The sequence below is a fragment of the Sarcophilus harrisii genome, chromosome 1 (genome assembly GCF_902635505.1).
Source record: "Sarcophilus harrisii chromosome 1, mSarHar1.11, whole genome shotgun sequence".
NCBI classification, from domain to species: Eukaryota; Metazoa; Chordata; class Mammalia; order Dasyuromorphia; family Dasyuridae; genus Sarcophilus; species Sarcophilus harrisii.
The window spans coordinates 94,480,454-94,496,773 of NC_045426.1; the positions used below are offsets into that span (position 1 = coordinate 94,480,454).

Sequence of the window (16,320 nt, forward strand, 5' to 3'; positions counted from 1 at the left end):
GTCCTCTTTGAGCATAATACCTTTTCTCCTATTCTTTACTAACTAGCTTCCTCTTTATTAGGTAAAGCCCAAATTCATGCCATGCATGCTAATAAACTATGTTGTAATGGTAAGAGCACTGCATCTGGAATCAGAGAACCGGGGTTTGATTCTTGGCTCTGCTATTTATCATATAATCTTGATTAAGTCAATTCATTAATCCATCAATATGAAGTACAAACTAGATGCCAGGTACTGGAGATACAAATAGAAAAGTAAAATAATTTATTGGACTCATTTAAAGATAAGGAAATACAGGATATAAATAAAATAATTGTACAACAATTGGTGGAATAGAGTGAATACTAAATTTGAGGGACTAAGGAAAATTTTCTTGAGGGAGATGGAAATTATGTTGAGCTTTAAAGGGAATTAAAGATTCCAAAGAAGAAAAGGGAAAATAACATTTCAGGTATGAATATCATTCTGTGATTTGGATGGAATGTAATGGACAGAGAATAGAAAATATGGGAGTTTGACTGCAGCAAAGAATGTATGAGAGGGAGTAGACTCCCTGACTCTCAGTTTTCTTATTTGTAAAATGGACTTCAACTAAATGATCTCATCCCACTTTGTTATAAATCATGTGTCTTTATGATCTCAAGCCTTTCCTGATGCTTCCTGTGTCAATGACCTTCCCTCTCAGACCTCAGAGCAATCTGTTTATTCTTCTTTAATGTATGTTTCATGCTTTATTGTGTCCTTTCATTTAATCTTCTGTGTTTTAACCCTATTAGATTTTAAGTTCCATGAAATCATGGAGTATGTCTCTGTAGATAGCAGGTAGCAGACTGACTTTACATCTCCTCTTTATGCCTCATCATTGGAAGCAACTAAGTGACATAGTTTTGCCCGGAGTCAGAAAAACCTGGGTCCAAATTGAGTTTCAGACTACTTACTAGTCTGTAATTCTGTGCAAATCATTTATCCTCTGTTTGCCTCAGTTTCCTCATTTGAAACATGTGGATAATAATAATGTCTACTTCTTAGGATTGTTATGAGGATTAAACAAGATATTTATAAATTGCTTAGCACAGTGCCTGATATAGTAGGCAATTAATAAATGTCTCCTTCTCCATTCTATTACCCTTTTCCCTTAACCCATCTCTCTGTACAGAGCAAGTCGTTAAATTAGAGAATCATACAATGCAAACAGTACTCAGATAACATCTAAAATATCCTGAATAAGTGGTAATTCAGTTTACCTGAAGAAGTAATGCTTCCTGGGACAATCCATCCCGATTTATTTTTATATCTTCTTATATCTTACATTTTCTTACATTTTTTCTTAGAAATTTGCTTTACTCCAACTGTCATTTTTCTTAATTCTACTCTTTGTGCACAAATAGAGCAAAAACTAACACTTCTTCAATATGATAACTCTTTAAATACTGGAACATAGTTATCGTATCTCCTACAAGTCTTTTCTTCAGAGTAAATACTATTCTAATGTGACATGGCATGCTTGCTAGTTCCTTTACAATTTTGGTTGCTTTTTTAAAAAAGTGATGTTGTTTTTCTCTATCTTTCCTAAAATTTGATCACAAGGAATCAAGACATTATTCCAAAAATTGCCTGTGATAGGAACTGTTACTTTTCTCATGCTAAAACCTATGTATCTCTTAATTTGTGAGGTTTTTTGATATATCAAATTTCTGATTCATATTTTATTGCAATCCTCTCAATTCCCAGATAATTTCCATAGGAAACTGTTATGTAGTTATGCCTCCTATACCAGAAACTAAGTATATTACTTTGTACTTTTAAATAAATTTTTGTTTTATTCCATTTTTCTCACTAGATTTTCAAGATTTTGATAATTATTCTTCAATATGTATCACCATTATTCAAGTGCCAGCCCAAATGCTACCCTGAAGTTGAAGAGCATTTTTATAAAGGTCAGCATCCATGAAATTCATAGTTCATCTTAAGATTTACATTTAAGGTACACAAATCAAATTTCACAAATATAAGAATAGGGAGATATAGTCAGAGAGAAGTTTGTCTGAAAAAGATCTGGGACTTTTTCTGTATTACAAATTCAATATGAAATAATATGAAATAATGGTAGGACATAACAGTCAACATATTAATATTTTTATGGGGGTATGTGGAGAACCATAGCTACCTGATTCTAGGAATAAGGAAATAATGGTTCCTTTGCATTCTACTATGATTACATTCCACTTGGAATATTGTGTTCATCTCTGGGCACCAAAGTCTAAAAAGAGTAATAATAAAGTGGCAAGCATCTAGAAAAAGGAAGCTATAATGGTGAAAATTCTTGAGTCTGGTTCTTGAGAAACTTGGTTGAAAGACCAAGAAATACTCAGAGTTAAGAAAAAGAAGTTTCATGGAATATATGATGATACTATTTAAGTATTTGAAGAGCTACCATTTGAGAAAATAAATTAAACTTATTACACTTTATAAGAGAATGGAATGAGAAGCAATCTGTCAAAATTTCAGAGACAAATTTAGTTTTGGTATCCCCGAAATACCTTGTAATGATTAAAACTTTTCAAGTGCATAATAGGCTGTTTTGGGTTCTGTTTCATTGGAGATCTTCAAGAAGAACCTGAATGGCCATTGGTCAAGTACGTAATAGTGGGGATTATTTTCAGATATGAGTTGAACAAGATATCTTTTGAGTTCCCTTTAAACACTCAAATACTGTGATTTTAAGAAACTTTACAAATATAATAGTGAGATTCAGTCACATTATCTCTATTATTAAGTTGATTTACCAGTCTAATTCTCCTCTTTAAACTGATATGTTCTTTAGAGATAGATAGGTAAAGATCTATAAATATATTTTTAGTTTTTGTTATCTTCATTTTCAAATGTGCTCCATCACTCCTTATCCAGTAAACTATCATTTATAGCAAAAAAATGAAAAAAGGGAGACAAAAATCAGTTCAGAAAATATAATCAACATGTCACCACATCTGACAATATATACTGTGTTCTACTCCCACAGTTCTCCATTTCTGTTAAAAAAGGGAGGCAGGTGAATTACACTGTTTACTCTTCAGAGAGACACTTGGACATTCTAATTGAACAACTTTCAATTTCTTTTCTTTGCTGTGATTCTTTACATTTACTTTGCAGTCATTGAATATAATGTTTCATGGTGTGTGACAGATTTTTGATGAAATCATAATGCCATTTGTATTCACCATTTCCCTTTTCATTCCTTTAGTAATATTTTCTAGATTTTTTTTTCAAAAGTTCAGGTCAAGTTCACTGACATATAATTTACAGACTCTGTGATCTCCTCTTTTTATAGTCTAAAATTTAGACTATTGGGACAATATTAGCCTCCAGTCCTGTAATACCTCCTGAGTATTCTTATCTTTTAATGTTCACTAAGAGTAGGTCAGAAATAATATCTGCCAATTTATTTAGTATCCTGAAATGTAGGACTCCCGGGCTTGGTTGCTTGAACTCTTAAAACAGCTAGATATTTTCTGACTCTCTCATTTGTCTTGAAATCCTACTCCCTCCTAATCATTTAAGTTCTATTCTCAGTCGAAATATATTGCTCCTTGCAAAAGAAAACTGAAGTGCACTGAGAGTATGTAGTTCATCTTTCTCTTCTTCATCCAGAACAATGATTTTGTCCATTCTTTGTCATTCTTGTTGGCCTTAATAGAGAGAGATATCCTTTAAAAAAATCTTTAGCTTTCATCAATAGCTTTGGCTCCTTCACTCTAGGCTAGTGTTCATGAAACTTTTTAATACAACCAAGTCACTATTTTTTATTTACCTTCTCATTTTCTTTTGATCTCATCTTCTGCATGTGTGTTTTAAAAATCTGAATTTAAAAATCTCTCCATATCTTGAGTAGATGAAAATGAGAGAATATAATGGAAGGGGTACAATGGGAAGGAAGGATGGTTCTTGAATAACTTAGAATTATGTACCAATAGCATTGGACGAGAAAGAGATTGAGAATTTGTTAGTTACAGAATGGGGAATGTACATTTTGACTGAGGGTTGGATACTATTGAGTCCTGAGAATGGGAGCATGCTCAGTTATTTATTAAGTGTTATAGAATAATCACCTGCTTACCTAGAACCTGGTGTGGTGCTCCTTTTGGAGAATATGACTAATGGTCCTTTCAGAATATGCTCTACTGGTGGCATTTGCTTCCATATAAGTCCCACACTCTATGAAGACCTAAGGGAAGAAGGAAGACTGGACATCATGGTTTCTTCTATAAAGTATTCATAACAAGAGATCTACTGCCCTTTTGCTGGAAAATAAACAAAGATGGTATTCATATATACAAAGAAAAATGAGGAATTGAACAACATATAATAATTATTCAAATTAAGAGTGATTTGTCACAGTTATTGATTTCTTTAGGCAATTAAAAAAACATGGTCTAACTTATAGGGTCTACCTTTAAATTTCCTCTTTGAATATGTTTATGTAAGGAAAGAAATAATTTGGTGATGTTTCCGACTTTTCATAAGTAGTTAATTCAAGATTCATTATATTACTATTATTTTAACATTTTAATTGAATGTAGTCTACCTACTTCCTTATATGTATAGCTAGTTTAATTTCTACTGTGTATTTAGTTTAATTTATGTTGTCTAAAAGAAACTACCATAATAAGATTTAGGATATATTGAAATGTTTGTGTGTGTGTGTGTGTGCATATATAAATTAAATAAACAGAAAAGAAAAAACATATAACATTAAAAATTCAGTCTGGAACACATATATCATTATTTTATGCCATTTCCTAGCTATATTTTCACTATGCTACCTGAAACTTTAATCCATTCTCCCATTTCTGTCCTTGTTAGGAAGCTCTGTTTGACCTCATTAAGTGAAAGGTCATAGAGAGGAATGTGACACAATCTGTTCTCTTGTAAATCCAGCAAAGAAGAAAAACATAGATGATTGGAAGCACCATAAAAATTAGATTTCCCACCCAAAAGCATTTGATCTATACACTGTGTTTAAATACATATAGTTTATAGTGCTGGTAACTTTCTCTCTTCTCTGCATCCTGCATGCTAGCAGTGGAAATCCTAAGTTTCTTACTTTTGTAAGACTCCAGAAGCAGTTGGTGTACCTAATTGGATTTGCAAAGTAAAGCTATCAACAACTGGTATGCATAATTTATTTCCAGGGAATCCAGTGTTAGCACAAGCCAATATTACCAATTTCAAAAGGAAATAGAATGAGAAGTGAGAAAAAATATAGGAAAGGGATTTTCATTAGTAAATACCTGCCCAGCTATCAAATTGCATATGCATATTTCAGGTGAATTTCAGTTTGCTCATTAGGTAGCATTGTATGTCTCTTGTGGGAAGTTTATTTTTGCTACCTCTGGGTGACAAGTTTACAGTAAAATTATTTTCCCACTCTTTGGTCTGCTTTTGTGGCAGGGATATCACAACCCAAATTCTGCTTTATAAGAATCAACTACTTATTTTATTTCATATTCACTTGCTCACTAAACCCCTTTTTTTCCTTATTGATTGATCAGAAAACACCACGGTGATGCAAAAGAACAGTTGCATAAAATAGAATTTTATGGAAGTAATGATTTAAAGATAAGTAGTAGATATTTTTGGCACCCATTGCTGAAATTATCTTCCCTTTTTAAGCCATATCAAGAGGTAAATATTCCAGACTAATCTTTTGGATCATCCTAGAAAAGTGACATGGTAGTAGTGATGGCAAAGCCTAATAGTCACTGAAATACAGGTAGGTCTTCAGAGCAGTTTTTCACATTCTTTCCCCCATTAGATTATGTGTGAGAGAAAACAGTCATCTTTTTTTTTTTTTTTGTATCCTTAGTACTTAGCACAATTCCTGACACATAGTAAGCATTTAATAACTCTCTATTGACTGACAACATGACATCATTCAATGTGTTCATAAATACATACAAACAAGTATAGTCATGTCATAGAAAACAAATGGAGTTCATATCATAGAAAAGCTATCAATGAAGACTCCTTCCCCAGGGACCTGTATGACCTGCATTTCTTATATGCATTCTCTCTTTGAACAAAGACTGTCATTCTCACAGCCTACAAAACTCACTAAGTGCTGGCTGAATCAGATTAAAATGTAATTGAGAAACATTTAAGAAAATAAATAAAAATACAAAATAACTTAGATGATGCTAATTTGTGGTTTTCTAAGAAATTAAATAGCCCACAGAGATCCATTTCTATCAGAGTTTGACATCTTCATCTTAAAAGGAATTGTCCATTGTAGTTCTTCAGTTGGTGATGTCCACTACAGACTTCTCTGGGTACCTGGAAATACCTGCCACTGAACCTCCTTTAGCTCTCCTAGAAGGTTACGACCTTCATTAGTTTCTGATTTTATATTCTCTTTCAGTTGCTAGCAGGTGGGATTACCAGCTTTTTATTTTTCAAAGAAAAAATTGTTCTGTCATCATAACTCCTGCTTCTTACTGCAAATGAGTGGCAGAATTTCTATTCTTGTGTTCTCCCTATGTTATAGCTCTGTTAGTATCAGTGTAGAGAACCTACACTCTGAAGCCAGCTCCCACTCTACATTGCAGTATGAACTACCCATTCATTTAGCCTCACACAAAGTTTGCCCAAAAGTAAGAAACATATCCCTGACCTTTTTCTCTCCAAAGCATTCTACGTAGTGATCAATAAATTAGTATGTATCGACTACAATTGATCATCTTTTTTCTTTTCCTAGACTTTGAGATAGAATGATTTCTGCTTGTGCTGGTATGCCTGAAAATCTAGAAGCAGGAAAAAGCACCCTAACTTTTCTTTAAATACCTCTCAAGACCTTGGAGTCCATAAAAAGATATTTATGAAAAATCTACTTATATTCCTACCACTTAGATGAGGATACAAATACAGAAAAAGAAATTATTCTTGACTTCAATGAGTATAATAGGCACATTCTATTGAGGGAGACAAAATGAATCTGTTATTATTATTATTTTTGTATGCTGTGATTTCACTTGTTCATGGAATTACAGATAAAGAAATTAATTCTACCAATGTAAATTGACACCTATTGTATAAATTTTAGAGAATTGCTGGAGATCCCAAAAGTTCATTATTTGTCTAATATTATACACTAGTATTTTTAAGAGCTAAGAATTCTCCCAAATCATCTCTCTATACTCTGCTACATTATTTGCATATGTAAACATACATAGCTGCAGATGTTTACAAAATAAATCCACAAGTAAAATATCTTGGATTGAAGTACTAAGTGGTTAGAAGAATCAATAAATACCTCATATAGAAAGTAACATGAATTTTAGCTTTAAAAGAAACTAGGAATTCTGAAGCAGAGGTAGAGGGAACATATTCTAAAATAGAGGACAGACATTCTCTGGAAAGGCACAGAAATAGAAAATAGAGAATCATCAGGAAGACTAGTTTTGCTGAATGGTAAAAATGAGTAAAAAAATACATAAGTCTGTAAAGGTAGGTTGAAGCATTTATGAAAGCTTTTAAAAACCAGACAGAGAAAATTGTATTTGACTTTACTTTTAATAGAGATGTGCTGGAATCTATAGAGTAGTGACATAGCATGGTCAGAATGGTGCTTAAGGAAAATCATTTTGGCAGCTTTGTGAAGAATGGATTGAAGAAGAGAGCTGAGGCAGAGGGACAATTATGAGTCTCTAGTTTGAGTGAGAGTTGAGGAAGGTCTCAGTTAGGGCTATTTGAATAGAAAGAAGGGAAAAGTCGCAAGAGTTTCTGCGGAGAGATCAACCAGTATATGGGAAGGAAAGTGAGATATTGAGAATGACTAAAGTTGTAAACATGAGTGAGTGAAAGACTAGTGGTGTTTGTAACTGCAAGAGATTATTTAAATTATTCAAAGACGCTTTTTAGTCATTTCAGGGTTATGCTTGGTTCACATTCTCCCATATTATCATGGAAAGAAAGAATTAAGGTAAAAGAAAACATATATATCATTTACATATGAATAAAGCAAAAAAGGTAACCAGATAACTATGCAACACTAGGTGGCACTTATTATTATACCTTTATTATTGATCTAGAGGTCATGATCAAAAATTCTTTCTGGATCTCAGAAAACCTATTTTTTACTCAATCCTCCCTCCTCCTTCTCCCCAACCTCATTAGGGCAAAGCTCAAATAGCCCTTATTTTGGCTCTCATCCCCTCCCTGTAGGTGATTGGAACTAGTCACATCCTCAGTAGAAAATGATAGGAATTATAAATCTGCTGTTGGTCAGAAGCCAGTAAGTAGATAGAAAGAAAACACAGGAAAACAAAAATGCTATTTCAATTTTGCTTTTGAGTTTTTCATTTTGTTTTATTTTATGTTACAATAAATACAGAATAAATGATATGTAAAATATTCTTCCAATAAGAGAAATTCTCTAAAAATATCTAGGCATAGGACTATAATCCAAAAGTAGGAGCAAGCTTTTAGGCAATTTCTTTCTGAGTGGGCTAGAGTTACAAAGAGCTATCCTATCACCCTGTGATAGGATATCATGCTGTGAACATGGGGACACAAGGAAATATACATGTCTGGGTTAATATTTATGTACTACGAAACTAGGCAATGAAAATAGCATAATAGAATAAAATAGTAAACTCGGAAACAAAAGAGAAGAGGATGAGGACAGTTAAGTTCTTACACATTTCATATAAAGTCGTCCTTTAAGACTGTAGCTCCAACCACATGAGTAAGCTACAACAATCAAAAACTGTCTGTATTTTTTCCATTCATGATTCTTGTTTGCACTTCTATCCACGGTAAGGAGAAGAAACCAACCATACATCATCACTGAACTTCACACTGTCTCTTTAAAAGTACTCTCAGGATTCTTTGTTCTTACTGTTATCGCACCTGAGATGTGATGTTATAGCTTTTCAGCTTCCACTGCTCCTGAGAGATCATAATGCTTCTTTGTTTCATCTTTCTTGTAATTGCTCTCTTCCTCTTTTTAATTTTTCAGGCTCAGTTCAAGTACTGTCTTACTATTAACATTGCATGATCATTCCTTGGCCAAAGAAATGAATGAAAAATCGTGATCTCATAAATTAATGAGGCTTTAGATTACTCATTCCTGAAAAGAAGTGAAAATCCTCTCCCTTTAAAGACAGAAAGATAAAAATATAATTAGATAAATAGATAGATGGCTAGAAAAAAGGATCCATCTGTTTTTGTGATCAGTCTTTTAATATCATATTCCTGTATTTTGATTTCCCTGCACTAATGTACTTTACCAATTTATTGTATTGTTTTTTATTTTTTTTATCAGATTTTCATCATGCATTATTATATTGCTTCTCTTTTGTACAGAAGGACCCTTAGTCATACAATCTTTGTTTTATGAAATGAGTTGTTAATATCATTCATCTTTTGTCTTCATAGTTAATCAAGCAATGAATGTTTGAAGATAACAATCATAATTTGTTCATCAATTTGGTATGACTATATTGGTAATGAACTGTTTATATGGATTATATGAAAAATTTACAGGGTCAGTCTGGGCTCTTTTTCTTAAAAATGTACAACTAATTATTTGTTATTGCATGTCCAATGATACTATTTTTCAATCAATTCCTATTCCAGTGATTTAGAAACATGCCAGGAATTGGTATAGAAAAGGACAGTTTGTTGCTTACAAGACAATGTTCTTCCAAATACTAATTATTAATTATGATTAAATATATTTTTATCTTATTCTTTTGTGCCTTGTTTGGATTCTTCAGAATAATTTTACTTTCCTTATTTTTTTTTCATTTGAATGTGCTGATAGTGAAGAAGACAATGGAGTAGAATCAGATGACCTGAGTTCATTTTGTAATATTGTTATTTGTGAGTGATTACTCTGGGGAAATTATTTAGCCTAATAGATATAGATTAAATAACTACTATGTACCATGCAATGGATATAAAAAATCAAGAAAAAAGATAGTCTCTGTTATTTAGAAACTCACAATCTCCCAGGGAGACAACATGCAAATAATTATACAAATTATATACAGTATAAGTTGGAAATAATCAATAGAAGCACCAGAATAGAGAAAACTTTCTGTAGAATGTAGGATTTTATCTGAGGTTTGAAAGAAGCTAAGAAGCAGAAATGAGAATGGAGAGTATGGGGGAGAACCAATGAAAATTCTTTTATTTGAGGAGATGAAGTGTCTTATTTGAAGAGCAGCAGAGACCACTGTCATTGGGTTGTAAAGTATATGTTGACAAGTAAGGTTTAAGACTGGAAAGGCAGTGTTAGTGCTGCAGAGGTAGTAGAAAGGTTAGGTTATAAATGGCTTTGAATGCTTAATAAAACATTGAATATTTAATTTTGGAGTCCCTAGCATTTATTGGATTTTCTTATCTGTATTGGTTGTTGTCCTTCATTTTAGAAGAGGGCCAAAATGATATCACTATGTTGGGTTCAAGGTATAGTATGTCTAATAGTGGCTGATCGATTATATATACATATATATGTATATATATACATATATATATATAATTTTCATATGCTGGTTCTCTCATTTACAGCCTCTATGATCATGGGCAAGTCACTTTTATTATTTGGATTTGTTTCCTTATCTGTAAAATGAAAGGCTGAACTCAATGAGTTTTAATATATCTTCTAATTCTATATTTATGGTGATACAATTCTGTGTGAAATGAAAGATTGTATCTAATTCCAAATCTTATGATCCTATAATTAATAACTGCTGACATTTATGTAGTTCTTTCAGGATTGAAAAGCATCCTTCATGCATTATCTGGTTTGACCCTTACAACAACTTTGTGAGATAGGTTCAAGTCCCATAGACATTCTCATTCTCATGTTATAGATAATGAAACTTGGGCTCAAAGAACTTTTGATTCCTGACTTGCTTTTGGTTTCAGAGGATATGATTCACTCTTAATTCTTCTTAATGTCAAATACAGAACTTGTACCACTGAATTACTCTCCTGTTGTGTTCTATATATGGTCCACCTTATTGTTTGTCTTCCATTCTCAAAGAGGATCATGACATAGGGAAGTGATACCCTATAAGCAAGTGAGTTGAGTTACGTGAGGGAGGCTGGGCAAGGACACCTGCCCCACTTTCGTCTCCATAGCCATCTGGGTCCAGTGGCCAAATATAGATCAGGATGACTGAGGTGGCTCTGGATGAAATGGGAGACCTGGGTGTTTTGAAATCCAAGGTCTTCCATAGGTCTCAGTTTGATTGAGGCTATACCCATTCAGTGATTAAGGCTAGGTAGCCAATTAAGCAAGGAATCTCCTCTTTCATCTAGTCAAAAAAAATTCTAAATAAATAAACAAATAAATTAATCTGGGAAGGAAGACCCTCAGGATTTCTGGCCAAAGCAGAGATGACTGCTATTTACACACCTACTTCACAGCAATGGCACAAGCTTCAAATGAGAAGTGAGTACATCACCTTGTAGTAGTAAGATGCTATATATAAGAGAGTAACAAGATTAAGTGAATATAATTATTACTATTTGCAAAAAATTTAAAAATTATTATTATTTACAAAATGTTCTTAGATTTTGATGATTTGTTCTTTTGTCCTTATGGTCTTGAAGCTAAGAACATCATATTGGAAAGGCAATCTAAACCAATGAAAGTTAATATAACCAGTGTTCTTTGCAGGATATTATATATTTTTGAAGCATAATGTTCATTATAAAATGGTATTAGAAACATAGAAGTTTTTTTAGGAGGGTAACTTAAAGATAACCTATTGTAATTCTTTCATTTTAAGTGTAAGGGAGTTCTTCCTTTATCCATTGATTTGATTGCAGGTTTAAAAATTATTTGGAAGTCTTCTAGTTGAAGACTTATTTTACAAATGAGGTACTGTGGTGCTTTATTCATAGTCACACACTACTATGTGTCAAAGGCAGCATTTTAATGCAAGTCTTCTTGATTTTAAGTTAATGCTCTATCTACTTTGTCACCACATCTTTTATACCTTTCTTCTTCTTTAGTGCCTACATTAGAGGATGCATCTCCACTACTCCTCCCCTACAATAAGCAGAAAGAAACGAAGACTTAGAATTTTTTAACTCTTTTAAATCTTTGAATAATCTTGTATCAAGGCATGTCCAATAGGAAAAGATATGGACTCATTTAATTTCATCCTATTTCATGAATTCTAGTTTATATTTAATGTTATTGTTGTGAATTACATCTTTGATTTATAGAAGGCATATTCATAGATTTGAATAAGTAAAACATTTCCTTCAAACTCTTTATATGGCTTTGAAGCCCTCATTAAGTACTTTGCGCTCTCTCTTGCAAGCAAAAATGTCTTTAAATTGAATGGGAATAGTAGAATTAGAATGTTCCATTAGTTACTTTCCTAAAGATTCCTGATCTTTGGTATTTAGAAATAGATTGGCATTTTAACTTTTTAGAATAGGAAAAGTCATGCACAGATTCTTGTTGAGGTTATCTGGGCCTATTGGTTAGTGTAACAAAAAGACTTATTTTAACACTATGCAAGGAAATTTAAAAATGGATGAACTGAAATTTGAGATAGCATTCCAACAAAGATATATTATTTCACTTTTTTCTTTTCCTAAGTTACCATCACTCAGAGGTAAACAGGTTGTAAGAATTTTAAAATCAACATTATTTATGTCTGTTCTGATATAAACTTTCACTCATCTTTGATGAATGGTTTAAAGGTTTGATTTATTGGTTTAAATATATAATTCATTATCCCCTGAAATAATTGCTATGTTTCACTTTCCTAAGTTCTAGGTTGATTCCAAGAAAATTTACAGGGAAATATATGACTTATGCCCCTGGGCTCTATTGAGCTCTGGTTGTACATGGGCTGGACCCAATATTTGTGACCACCCCAAAATCATTTTCTTGAGCTCATCGTTCCCCCAATTCCATTTAGAATTTGAAAATTTTCAGACTAGTTTATGCCATGGTTTCCACAAATGAGAGTCCAACGGGTCCTCAGTTCCACTATAAGTACTCAAGACAAGAAATTAAAGTAGAATACTGCCTTTATTCTAGCTCAAAAAAAGTAGAACATAGCAAAGAAATAACTCATTGCTGCTTTAAACAAATTCAGAAAACAAGGACTCACAAATGCTCACAATCAATACAATTTTCTTTCCTCTATGTTAGAACTTACTTTCCTTGTAGGATTTCTAAATCTTCCAGATAAAGTACTCCCTCAAAGTTAAGACTCTCCTCAGAAGGTAACTTAAATTGGAAGTACTAAAAAGGCAAATACACCTGGATTACAGCAATTCCCTTTTTTAACTACATGGATACTGATAAAGTCATTCAGCCACATGAGACTATTCTACTGGCTTGGACTCCTTTGCAAAGAAAAACATGGGGTTGCTGAAAGTTGATCCACTTTCCCTTAGGTACACACTGTCTGAAAAGCTCAGTAGTTGTAGAGTATAAAATCTATGTCTTTTTCTCTTTCATATTATAGTTTTAGTTCTTTGTTGTTTTCCTTCCAGGATGGGGACTAAAGACAAAATGCAATCAGAAAATTAAGATACAGGAAATTGGGCCATGTAATCTCAAGCAGATTTAGCATATCATGTGTGTATGTTTCAAGACAATCATTAATGGTTGTTAGTGAGGGGTGATCTGCTATTTTCTTTACTTCATTCCATGTATATGTCAAGCTGTTCCTGGAGAAAAAAGGCGGAAAATGGAAAAGTGTAAGGACTGGGAAAGTTTCTCATAGGCTTGGTTCCATGAGTTCATTCTCTCTCTACTCTGAATCAACTGTGTATCTTGGGGGCATTAGTTAAACTCATCATCTAGAAGGTACTAGTGTTATAAGACCCTTCTTCTTTACTAGTAACTCGTATAATTCATAGCCTCCTTAAAAACTTAGCTGAAATGCCCATTTGTTTTTGCAAATTCTCATTGAATTTCTAATTACAATGTTGTCTATACATCATTATGGCATTTTTCTCAGCCTCTGAATACATCCTTTACTTGGGAGGCATCCTTTAATTCTTTCTCTCAGAGTTTCTACTTTCCATTTTTTAAGACTTATAAAGACCACCATTTATATGAACTTTTTTTTCTGATGGATTTAGTGATTCTCCTCCCCTAACTATCTAGAATTGCTTCTCTAAATACAGTAATGTGTGTCTATATGTCTATATGCAGTATCCTCTTGCCAGACAATAAACTCCTGAAGGAAGGGATTATTGTATTTCTATTCCTAGCACCTGGTACCATATCTGATATTCAGATGACAATTAATAAATTTTACTGATTAATTGGATCATATTTATTTTGTATTTATTCTGTCTAGATATACATATCTATGTACATACGTACATAGAGTCTACCTTAATATAATATAAATTCCTTGGGGACATGACTCTTCGATATTTGTCCTTATAGTCATAGCACTTAGTATATTACTGAATACCTTCACATAGTATGTGCCCCCAAATACCTTTTGATGCAATTTTTAGACATCTTGTCTCAATCATATCCTTATAGTTTTATATCCTAATGTTTTAATTACAACAGTCAAGTAAAGTCCGCTGTTTTAGTATATGAATGCATCTGTTTATGAAATTCCCAACTCTGTTCTTTCTATGCACCTGTTATAAGATACCACCATGAGACATTATATTTTATTGTGTGGCCTGGCAAAATATGTTCTTAATTAACTTTCCCCAGCACCGATTCTCTTCCAAGCCTGATGTGCTATCACTATTACTTAGTATCAATCCAGTGGACAGACCTGAATAGAATATATTCTGAAATTTGTCTCACCTGAAAAGTTAAGAAAGAGTGACACAGTAAAGAACTACAAATAGGTATAAATTGCAAAAGCAAGACAAATGAACACACATACAAATATGGATATTAAAAAAGAAACTCCACCCCCAAATCCCCAGCTACTTCCCTAATCTGGTAGATGACTTGTAGTAATATGCATTTTGATTCAATGATTCACAAATCCTGTATGAAAGATTAAGCAATTGCCAATCAATTGCTGTAGGGGCACTATATTATATATCACCTAGAGGTTATACATAGCACTATTTCTTCCTTTAAGAGATTCACACACCATTAGGAAAGATAAGGCATTAACACAAATAACAAGGATGACATGAAATTTATAAAAGGGAGAGATAAATTCTGTTTTATTTTGATCAAAGATTTTCTTGTGATCCAGGACAAAGGAGATAATATGGAGGAGATAATATTACAGAGAAAAGTCTTAAAGTATAAATGAGGTTCAATGGACAGGGATGGCAAAAGAGGGCATTAGATGTGCAGAAAATATGTTATCAATAAATAATGGCAGAAGAAAACATAAGCTATATAGTAGAAATGAGATATATGAAGGTATAGAGGAAAGAGAGCTTGGCTTTGAAGCCAAGAAATATCTCTGACATTTAGCAGTTGTGTGACCTTAAGCAAATTGCAGAGAATTGAATTATTTTAAAAAATAAAGTTGTCTTACTTGGGAAATCTCTATATTAGTGAAGTCTACAATCCATTCCTATGTATCAGACACACTACTTTTTTGGCTCTAGTTACGAGGGGGACTAAGGTGAAAAAGTCATTTTTGAAGCAAATTACAGAGAGTCTTTGAATCAAGCTAAGGACTATGGGCTTTATTCAATACGTAATTGGAAACAATTAAGGTTTTTTTGAACAAAGGTATGTTGTGATCAGAGCTATGGTTAGGAAGATTAACTTGTCACTTGTATGAAGAATGGTTTGGAGAGGGAAACTATGTGGGAAGAACCAGTTAGAATGGTATAGCCATCCAGGTGAGAGGTGATAAAGCCCTGTATTTGTCTTTTGACTAAAGGAATGGCAGGAAAAAGATGGATTTCATATAGCTTTTGGTGGTAGAATTTTTGTTGTCTTTATCACAATGTTATACTTTTTAAATGAATACTCTTTTGAAATAAATGTGTTACTGGTCCCTATCTGTGGAATAATCATTCTATAATAAAAATAGTAGGGACATGATTATTTTTATTTCCTGTAGTAGAAGTAGTAGCAGGAATGCAAAGAGTAACTCTTAGCAATCAGTTTGCCCTGTTTTAAAATACCAATTACATTTTAAGCTATTGTTCCTACCCACTTCAAATACAACTAAATATACTTGCCAGAAAACGTTACTTAAATTCTCTTTAAAGCTCTACTTTAGGAAGAAAGGATGAAAATACAGACTTGTCATTCTTCCATAATCCTTCTATTTGATTCCAAGCACTTACCATTGAAATGTATCATTTACAAATCAGTCATTCAGTCAG

At 32.9% G+C, this 16,320-nt stretch overlaps 1 long non-coding RNA gene across 1 annotated transcript in view; it reads right to left on the minus strand.

Moving 5' to 3' along the window:
- The window catches only part of LOC116422570, a 123,072-nt gene that overhangs the window by 36,807 nt on the left and 69,945 nt on the right, over positions 1-16,320 (minus strand). The window contains exon 2 of the long non-coding RNA XR_004233223.1: positions 4,115-4,222. This is a non-coding gene — a long non-coding RNA (uncharacterized LOC116422570). The remainder of the gene's footprint in view (positions 1-4,114; positions 4,223-16,320) is intronic.